Source organism: Pan troglodytes, chromosome 12 (genome assembly GCF_028858775.2).
Source record: "Pan troglodytes isolate AG18354 chromosome 12, NHGRI_mPanTro3-v2.0_pri, whole genome shotgun sequence".
NCBI classification, from domain to species: Eukaryota; Metazoa; Chordata; class Mammalia; order Primates; family Hominidae; genus Pan; species Pan troglodytes.
Window position 1 is genome coordinate 11,836,780 of NC_072410.2, and position 11,407 is coordinate 11,848,186.

Genomic DNA, 11,407 nt, shown 5'->3' on the forward strand with positions numbered 1-11,407 from the left:
TGGGGCATAGAGTCTTATTATTAAAATCTTTTGTGGAAAGTCACAGGGCTCCAATCACCCCAAAAACATTGTGTCTATGGGAAAATGCACCTTGAGTTCCATCTTACCAATGGATTTGTAACAGTTTAGGTTTCATGTAAGCTGTTCACAGTATCCTAGTGATACATGTTTATGGTAAAAAATCTTGGAGGGTAAAGAACAAACACTGCCCATAATTTTTTACTGTATACACTTTTTTTCTTATAAAGATGTTACTCTATTGCACATAGTGTTTTGAATCATGCCAATTTTTATTTGGCAATTGTATAAAGGCAGAACTTTAAATATCACCCCCAACATTCTGTGCCTACGCCTCAGAGCCTATGCTTAAAGAGCAATCATATTCATGACTACGTATTTAATGCAACATTAGAAAACTAATGCAGTCATAACCCACAAGCGTTTTCCATGCCAATGACCTTTTTGCCATCTGGTTTAGTGACTGCAGAGTATCCCATTACATGGTTGTCTCACACCTTGGCAAGCATCCCTTAAGGATGGACACTAAATCATCATGGGTTTTAACACTCTCATCCACAGAAGGGACTCCCAAGCCAGTCCTCACATATCTTGCTCTCATTACTAGGGCAGAGTGTTCTAAGAATTTTCCTCTTATGGGCCACCGCCAGAGCAGACCAGACTCACTGTTTCCATGCCTGCTGGCTCTTGCTGCCACCATGCCCTGATTTCAAATAACCACTCCATCCATGAGCTAACTGACCTTAGAAACATATACTTTTAAAAAGCATCTCCTCCTAATTTTCAATTAAGGCCAAAAGGAGTAGTAGAGACCAAATATATCCTCTTTCATGAAACAAACAAAAAATGGCAAAAATATGTGAATCTACGAAAAGATACTAGAACTCTTAAGTGAATTTAGAAAGGGTACAAGCTGTTATATCAATATTTAAAAAGTCAATTTCATTTATATGATTAACAATGAACAATCAGAAAGTGAAATAGAGAGTGCCATTTATAATAGTATCAGAAATATGAAATACTTAGGATAAACCTGACAAAGGATGACGAAGACCTGTATACTGAAAACTACAAAGTATTCCTGAGAGGAATTAAATAAAACTTAAATAACATACCACAGTCATGTGTTCAGGCTGAATTACAATGTCTAAAGTTAAAAATACTGACCACACCCAGTGTTGGTGTGGATGTGGAGGAACTGGAACTCTTATATGTTGCTGGTAAGAATGCAACATGGTACCTCCACTTTGGAGAACAGATAGGCAGTTTCTTAAAAGTTAAACATACATTTACTATATTACTCAGCCATTCCACTCCTAAGTATTTACTCAAGAGAAATGAAAGCATTTGTCCACACAAACATTATTACATGATTGTTAATAACAGCTTTATTTTCAATCACTTAAAACTGAAAATGATCCAAAGGTATAGCAACAGATAAATGGACTGTGGCATATCCATATAATGGAGTACTATCAAGCAATAAGAAGAAACAGACAGCTGGGCAGTGGCTCAGATCTGTAATACCAGCACTTTGGGAGGTTGAGGCAGATCACTTGAGCTCAGGAGTTTGAGACCAGTCTGGGCAACACGGTGAAACCCCATCTCTACTAAAAATACAAAAAATTAGCCAGGTGTGGTGGCACACACTTGTAATCCCAGCTACTGGGAAGGCTGAGGCAGGAAAATTGCTTGAACCCAGGAGGTGGAGGTTTCAGTGAGCCGAGATCACGCCACTGCACTCCAGCCTGGGCGGGCGACAGAGACAGACTGTGTCTCAAAAAAAAAAAAAAAAAAAAAAAAAAAAAAAAAAAAAAAAAAAGAAAGAAAGAAAGAAAGAAAAAAGAAAAGAAAAAAAATTAGCAGGGTGTGGAGGTGCACACCTGTAGTCCCAGCTACTCAGGAGGCCAAGGTGGGAGGATTGCTTGAGCACAGGAGTTCAAGGCTGCAGTGAGTTGTGATTACATCACTGCACTCCAGCTTGGGTGACAGATTGAGACTCTATCTAAAAAAGAAAGAAAAGAAAGACTATTGATACGTGCAAGGATATGGATGAATCCGAGAACAATTTTGCTGAGCGAAAGAAAGCAGAGGAAAAAACATACAAGCAGCATGATTTCATTTACATAAAATTTTTAAAAATGCAAACTAACCTGTAGTGACAAAAAGCAGAACAATGGGAATTTATAATGTTAAACACATATATTTATTAGAAAAAAAAGATCTACAGTCAATCATTCAGGTTTCCATCTTAGGAAACTAAAGAAAGAGGCCTAATTTAATTTAAGCCTAAAGCAAGGAAAATAAGATAAGTAATTAAAAATTAGAACAGAAATTAATAAAATTGTAAACAGGAAAACAGTAGAGAAAAATCATAAAACAAAAGCTGGTTCTTGGAAAAGATCAATAAAATTGATAAACATTTAGTCAGGCCAATGAAGAGAGAAAAGACACAAATTATTAACATTAGAAACAAAAGAGAGGTCATCACAACTGATCCCATAGACATTAAAAGGTTAATTAAGTAATACAACAAACGACTTTATGCTCATAAATATAATTAAGGTGAAGTGCAACAATTCCTTGAAAGACACAAACTATTAAAACCCCCCAAAGAGAGTAGTCTTATATTCGAAGAGATTGAATAATTTAAAACCTTCCAGAAAAGAGAGCACTAGGCTCAGACAGTTTCACTGGTACTTTCAACAGAATACTTAAAGAGGAAATAATAACAATTCTCCACAATATCTTCCAAAAAATAGAGGCAGAGGCATTTCTTCCAAACTCATTTTATGAGGCCAGTTATCTTAGTCTATTTAGGCGGCTGTAACAGAACACCACACAAACTGGGTGGCTCATAAACAATAGAAATTTATTTTTCACAATTCTGAAGGTTGGGAGGTCCATGAGCAAGGCACTGGCAGATTTGGTATCCAGTGAGGGCCTGCTCTCTGCTTCATAAATGGTTCCTTCTAGCTGTGTCCTCACATGGTGGAGGGGATGAGGAGTCTCCCTTAGGCCTCTACTATAAGGGCATTTAGGTCTCTTCTACAAGGGATCACCCATTCATGAGGGCTCTGCCCTCATGATCTAATTACTTCCCAAAGGCCCCACTTCTTAATACAATCACCTTGGAAGTTAGAATTCCAACATATGAATTTGGGGGAACACAAACATTCAGACCATAGCACAGTATATTACCCTAACACTAAAACCTGCTAATGACATTTTAAGAAAGGAAAAACTACAGACCAATATCTCTCATAATCATACATACAAAAAAATCTTTGAAAAAATTATTGAATCATATTCAGTAATATTATATAACATAACCAAGTGGGATTCATTCCATGTATACAAAGCTGATTTGACATTCAAAAATCAACGTAATTTACCATATCAATGGGCTAAAGAAGATAAATCACATGACTATATCAACTGCTAGAGAAAGTATTTGAAAAAAATCAATACCTATCTACAATAAAATCTCTCGGCAAACTAGAAACAGAGGGGATTTCTTCAACTTGATAAAGAACATGTACAAAAAGCCTGCACTAAACGTCATACTTATTGGTGAGAGGCTGGGCACTTTCCCCCTAAAATCAAGAATAAGGCAAGGATGTCCTCTCTCACCACTCCTATCAAACATCATACTGGAAGTCCCAGCTACAGCAATAAGAAAAAGAATTAAAAGAAAGATATACAGACTGGACAAAAAGAAACAAAAATGGTCTTTATTAGTAGATACACTGTCTATGTAGGAAATGCCAAATAATCTGTGCACACAAAAAAAGGTGAAAACCTCATTGGAAAAGGTGAGTATAACAAGGACACAGCATACAAAGAAAATATACCAAAGTCAATTGCTTTCCCATATACAGTGAACAATTAGAATTTGAAATGAAATTTACATTACCATTTACAATAGCATCCCCCCAAATCAGTATTTAGTTATAAATTTGACACAATCTATGGAAACTGTAGGCAAAAGGCTAGAAAATACTGGCAAAATAAAATAATCTAAATAAATGGCAAGATAGTCCCTGCTTATCTGTTGGAAGACTTGGTATTGTTAAGATGTGAAGTATTTATAACTTGATCAGAGCAGTCCAATTCAAAATCCCAGCAGGTTATTTTTTAGATATTGATAAACTGATTCTAAAATTAATATAAACAAGCAGAAGGCCTAGAATAGCTAACACAATACTGAAGAAGATCAAAGTTGGAGTACTCAGAGTCCTTCATTTCAAGAATTACTATAAAGCTATAATAATCAAGATGGTGTGGTATTGGCAAAAAAAGGACACATAAATCAACAAATGGAGATGCCAGAAATAGACCCCCCCGCACAATATAATAACCTGACTTTTGACAGAGGCGCAAAGGCAACTCAATGGAGCAAGTGAAGTCTTTTCACCAAGTGGTGCTGGAACAATTGGATGTTCATAGGCTAAATGAATCTGGACACAGAACTTGCAACTTACACAAAAAATAACTCTAAATGGATCATAAACCTAAATTTAAAATGCAAATTTATAAAACTTTTAGAAGAAAACATAAGAAAAAAATTTATGTGACCTTGGGTTTGGTGAGGAATTTTTAGATACACGACCAAAAGCATGAACCATGAAAGAAAAAAAAATAGAGAAGTTGGACTTTATTAAAATTAAAAACTTCTGCTCTATGAACGATTCTGTTAAGATAATGAAAACACAAGCTGCAGACTGAAAAGAAATATTTGCAAAACATGAACCTGATAAGAAACTTGTATCCAAAATATTTTAAGAAATCTTAAAAGTCAACAAAAAGACAATAAGTAATCCAATTGAAAAAATGAATAAATCTGAACAGACACCTCCAAATCACCACCAAAGATGATATTTGTGTGTGTGTATACATATGACATATACATATGTACATATATGTATATATATATATCTTACAAATGGGAAATAAGCATGTGAAACATCATCTGTCATTAAAGAAATGCAAATGAATACAACAATGAGCTTTCACCACACACTTATTAGAATGGCTAGTATACAAAAAACCAACAATACCAATTGCTATGAGAATTTAGAAGAATAAGAACCCACATGCGTTTCTAGTGGGAAGGCAAAATAGTACAGCTACTTTAAAAGATGTTTGGAAGTTTCTTAAAAAGTTAAACATTATTTTACTGTATGAACCAGCAAGCATACTCCTAGATGTTTACCCAATTTATTGAAAACTACGTCCACAAAATATCTGCATGCAAATGTGTGTAGCAACGTTATTCATAACCGCCAATATCTGGAAAACCAGGATGTCTTTCAGTAGGTGAATAGATTAATAAACTGTAGTACACGCATATAAAGGAATACTATTCAGAGATATAAAGAAATGAACTATCAGGCTATGTAAAAACATAGATAAAACTTAAATGGATATTGTTTACTGAAAAAAGCTTATCCATTTATATTATGTTCTAGAAAAGGTAGAATTATCGAGATGGTAAACGGATCAGTGGTTTCCAGGGGCCTGTAGAGATGGAAGAGTAGAGTCAGCAAAGCACAAGAGATTTTTTTTTAGAATGGTAAAATTGTTGTGTATGATACTGTGGTGGTGAATACATAACACTGCATTTTTCAAAACCCATGGAATTTTACATCACAAAGAGTGAACCTTAACATATGCAAATTAAAAAAATAATTAAAGATGTTGGGGGATTCCAAGATGGGATGCTGAGTATGACAGAAGACTAACTGTATTACAAATGTATAAAATAATTCCACTGAAGGGGTGGGAGGAAAACGTGCTGACCAAGTGGCATTGGAAGTGAGTGGAGACTGTAAGACTAAAAACATAAGGAACTGTTCACAACCCTGTATTCTAGTAGATAAAGCTCTTTCCCAAAAGGATATAAATTCTGAAGCCACTAGTCACACACTCTGAAATGTGAAGTCACTGGATGGAAGATGGTGGGAGCCAGGTTTCTCTTTGTTGGAGGGGAGGCTACCAACAAGCAAGCAGGAAAGGTTGCAGTGATTCATATGGCAGTGGTTAGTGTTGGGGACATCAACGTGGAATCGAGTTCAGCTCAAAATAGATGCAGATGGATATGTACAATACACTTACAGATATGGATTGGTATATATTTCCTTGTTCTGTCTCCTGACAGGGCCTGAATAAGTGTCATCCCAGTAGCAATGAGCACACCTACTGTTTACGTCTTAGTTTTTGATGCTGTTCTTTTTTTTTCTTTGTAACATTTAATAAGCTCAATCTACATCCAGAATAATTTACATGAAAGGACAATATTTATTTAAACAGAGCTCAGTGGGGTAGCCATGGTATCATCAGAGTGCATCCAGAGGAAAAGAGGGAGGAGGGGCCGAAGGAGACGCAATCAACGGCACTCCCACACTTTTACTGTTTGAGCTACGCTGCCAGTGACCACATAGGGTGCCGTCTTGTGGAAATCCAAGGAGGTAACAAAGTGTTCATGCGCATTGAGGGTCTTCATGCATCGCTTGTTCTTGTAATCCCATACGTGTAGGGTCTTGTCATCAGCACAACTCAAAATAAATTTCCCCCCAGAACTGAACAGAACTTCACGTACCCAGTTACCATGACCCACGAGCGTCATGAGGCACGTGCCAGTACTGACATCCCACATCTTAATAGTCTTGTCCCTGGATCCAGACAGCAAGAATGGCCCAGATTTACCACTTTTTTTTAGTCTCAGAGCCTGTTGCTTCAGAGATGGAAGAATATGAGCTTTCTGGAGCCCAGGAAATGCATTCTACCACATGCTCATGTTCTCGGAGCTCAGCCTTGCATTGCATTGTTGCTACGACCCATACACGCACAGTCTGGTCATTGGAACAGCTGGCTATCAGAGTGCCATCTTGATTTGGTTGTACCATATGTACCCATTCTCTCTGTCCTGTGAACATCTTCACACAGTAGCCAGTTTGCACTTCCCACATTTTTATAGTTTCATCCCTTGAGGCGGACACTATATGATCTCCACTGGCCATGATGACTACTGAGGAAACATTATGGTCATGGGGAACCATGACTATGCATGGTTCTGATGCATTCAAAGTCCTGAAAATCTCATAGTTTAATGGTCATAGCTGCAGAACAGGAAGCCAGAAACTTGCCACTGTGGTCAAATGAAATGTCCTGTACAGAGTCTGTATGTCCTTCCTTTAAGAGTTCTTTCAAAATCTCCAGTCTCATAATCCCACGCCTTAATTGTAGCATCCTCTGAAGCAGAGACCATAACACTGAACACAGGATGGAAAATGACTCGAGTGATTGGACTCCTGTGACCACTCAATGTGTATTTTTCTGGCAGAAAATACCCATTCTTTTGGGTCTTGTTTCTGACCAAGAGGTCCACCTGACGTAAATTCTTCTTTTGCTTCATTTAGCGTTGATTCTAATTCCATAAACTTCTTTTGTAATCTAATAACAGATGTCCATTTTTTTCCCCAAAACACCAGCCTACTTTAATTCTTCATTCATATCTAATTCAGCTTCCTTTTTAAAAACTGAATATGCCTCTTCATAGCCATTTGAACGAAGATAATCTGCTTTAGCTTGATTTAGTTCATCTCGTTGTCTCTGGGACAGCACCATCTTGGCTGTAATGTCAAGCTTATCTCATATAGTGATATGTCCCTCCTTTGGGAAATCAAAAAGCTTTTTGATCCGTGGACGTATAATATAAATATGACACTAAGTGTCTTCCACACAGCGGAAAATGATTCTTTTACAAATGAATCCAGCTAGTAACCAGAAGATATTCAACAAGTAAGATTCATTCCACTCTCCCGGCCGCTGGATTCTGCCGCCGCCCCGCCGCTCCAGCTCTGTCTGTCACAGGAGCTGCCCCAACGCCCTGACATCACTGTGCCGCCACCGCCACCGCCCCCGCTGTTCTTAATACCATTTAATAAAAGGAAGTAAGCCTTCCTGGAGAAATGACTGATTCTAGGACAGGCGGGGAATGTACAAAATGAGCCTGGAGGAGCATTTTACAGGGCCAGAAAGTAAGAACGTGCTCAGAAGAACAAACAATAACACACAGGTCAAGGGGACACAGTGACCACTTGAAAAAGCTTTCAATGGCCTAAGCTGGAACAATTTGAGCAATAGAGTAGTATTGGATTATAAATAACCCAAGTATAAAATAAATATGCATGATTCCATACTGATTTACATTTATATATTTAATCACATACATATGAATAAGTAAATGGCAGAGAATAGGCACATCTCCAGAGTGGTGGAATTTCAGGTAATTTATGTAATACTGCACCCCCAAGGAGGTGGAGCATAATTCCCCCCTCCTTAAATATGGGCTGCACACAGTGACTTCCTTTCAAAGCGTACAGTGTGGAAAGGGGGCAGGGGAGAAACTTCACAGTGGAGACGTCCAACAAACACTGCCTCAGCCAGATGATCATGGTCAACATCAAGAGTGACGTCATGTTGATAGGATGTGCTCCTGATAGAATGTGATGAAAGTAGCACTTTACTTCTGTGGTCTTCTCCCAATAATCACAGGAGAAAACACCAGGCAAATCCCAATGTTGGGACATTCTACGAAATACCTGACTAGTGTTCCTCAAAACTGTCAAGGTCATCAAAAACAAGGAAAGTCTAAGAAATTGTCACAGCCAAGAGAAGCCTAAGGAGATGGGACAACTCAGTGTAACATGGTGTTCTATGGTGGAAGAAGGACAGCTGGGTCAACTAAGGATATCTGAATGAAGGGTGACTTTAGTTAATATGCATCAACACTGGCCGTTAATTGTGACAAAGGTACCTCATTAATGTAAGATAGTAACAATGAGAGAAACTGGGTGTGATATCTAGGGAAACTCTCTGGACTATTCTCAACTTTTCTGGAAATTTAAAACTATTCTAAAATAAAAAGTTTATTTTTTTAAAAAGGCAATCCCCTTTCTCTCTCCCTCTTTCTCCTTTCCCTCTCTTTCCTCATTTCTCCCTTTTCCTTCCTCCTCTTCCTCCTGCCCCCTCCTCTTTTCCTTTAACAATAACAATAATGTGTAGTCCATTCTCACACTGTGATAAAGAACTACCTGCAACTGGGTAATTTATGAAGGAAAGAGGTTTAATTGACTTGCAGTTCCACAGGCTTTACAGGCCGCATGGCTGGGAGGTCTCAGGAAACTTGCAATCATGGCGGAAGGCGAAGGGGGAAGCTAACACATCTTCACGCCGGAGAGAGAGAGAGATAAGGGGGAAGTGCTACACACTTTCAAACAGCCAGACCTCGTGAACTCTATCACGAGCACAGCAAGGCGGAAGTCCACCCCCGTGATTCACTTACCTCCCACTAGGCCCCTCCTCCAACGAACTCTATCACGAGCACAGCAAGGCGGAAGTCCACCCCCGTGATTCACTTACCTCCCACTAGGCCCCTCCTCCAACACTGGGAATTGTAATTCAACATGAGATTTGAGGGGGGACACAGAGCCAAACCACATCAAATGGCATCACACATGTGACCAGTACGTTGTCGTTTCCAGCTCTCTTCCCTTGCATTATTCTGCAGGAGCCCTTGCCACAGTGCGGTGCTGGATGTGGTATTCTTGAATTCACGGTTGGGCCAGGGAGGTGAAATGACCCACCTAGGAGGTAGCAGAGGTGCTAGCAGCACTCCCAAGACTCATAGTGAATTCTCCTGGGCCTGTCCGTCACCCTGTTATGCCACTTTTCAGTTTCCCTCTGATCACAAATGACTCAGCACACAGTGTAAGTGCTACAATTTTACTCCAGAATTTGACTTGTATTGTCCTACAGACTGCAGGTACCCTCTTGTTGCTCCTTTCCCTTGAAAAAAAATACATCATCTCAAAAGAACGCAATCAGGAGCTGGCAATGGCACTGGAATCCCTTCCTGGTCACAGAATTGATGCTCATCTGCCCTGTGCACAGCACTTTTACAAGAAATCTTATTTGGTCAACCCCCCAAATATCATAGAAGGACATTATTATTATCTCCAGTCTGCAGTTGAGCATGCTGAGGCTAGAAAGTGGTTACCACTAAAAGCAAACCTTTTCTCTCTTTCCCATTGCCTATCCACCCTGACTCTGGGCTCTGACCTATACCCACCTGCTCAAGGTCCCAGGTAGGAGTTGCCCATTCCTTTAAGTATGAGTTCATTCATACACATCACCATGTGAGGCTTGATGTGACCTCACTAACAAGCAGGTCTCACCTGCCCTGTGCATGTGAATGTGCCTTAGGAAGCTTATCAAATCCCAAAGGAGAAATTACATCCTCTAGGAAAAATACAGTGAGGTGACTGTCCCGTTTCCTTTACTGGCTCTGGACCACAGCTGAGTTCCCACGCACGCACTGTGGCACCTGAGAGTGTGGGCAGAGGCACTTCTGCTGAGTGGGATGAAACATCTTAAGTGCTCTGAGGGTTGAAACTTTGAAGAGGTTGAGATCTGTGAGAGCTGAAGAACCTTTGAATCTCCCTTCAGCTCTCCCTACCCCAACCACAGCCCTTCTCTTGATGTAAAACATGTGTTCAGATAGAAAACAAATGAGGCTTACTTCTATGCCAGTAGGACTGTTTGGCTTCCCCAGTGGTTGAAAACAGCAATCTCTGAGATTTGCCCAAAACTTTAAATGGAAGTCACTCCCATGGGTCACATCCATGGATTTGTGAGATAGGGCAGGAGGCTGTGTCTCTGCTACCCAGCGGTGGGAGCAGGGGTCTGTGCAGCCTGGTTGTATTGGGGGTGGGCCCCTCGTCCAGTTGCCTATGAGGATAACCTGCGGAGAAGATCAGATGGAGATACCTGGACTTATGCAGAGGCGTGTTTGGGTTAAATAGAAATGCCCAGGGTCCAATAGAGGGAACCTTCCAACAAGTGTATGAGTTGGCCTCTCACCCGACGCTGGCCACCCAGATGACAGCTTCTTGGACATGATGAATGGCCTCACTTCCACCAGAACATCTTCCTGCCAGGCCCTGCTGCTGCTTCCCCAGCTGTGTGGCCTTGGATGAGTAACATGGCCTCTTATTAAAGAAATGGATGAAATACTTTCTAAAGAATCTTCCAACTCTGAAGATCTGTGACATCTTTTGTCACTGAATTAATAGGAAATCAGCTCCGTATAGATTTGGTGTATGTTACGAGACAACCTCTGTTGATGGGCTGACTGAATGTCTGAAGTGGGAAGGATTTGGGGACCAAAACAGGTAACAAGAGTAGATGAACACAAGAAATTCAGGTTGAATTAACCTTCAACAGATATTTATTGAGTAACTTCTACATGTAAGTCACCAAAGTCTGGGAAGGGGAAATGGATAAAAGTACGATTCTCTCTCTGGAAAGCCTATAGTCTAATTAA

General features: G+C 39.8%; 1 pseudogene; it reads right to left on the reverse strand.

Moving 5' to 3' along the window:
* Window positions 1-6,295: 6,295 nt before the first annotated feature.
* Window positions 6,296-7,845, reverse strand: LOC737248 (platelet-activating factor acetylhydrolase IB subunit beta-like; annotated as a pseudogene).
* Between the last annotated feature and the right edge of the window lie 3,562 nt (window positions 7,846-11,407).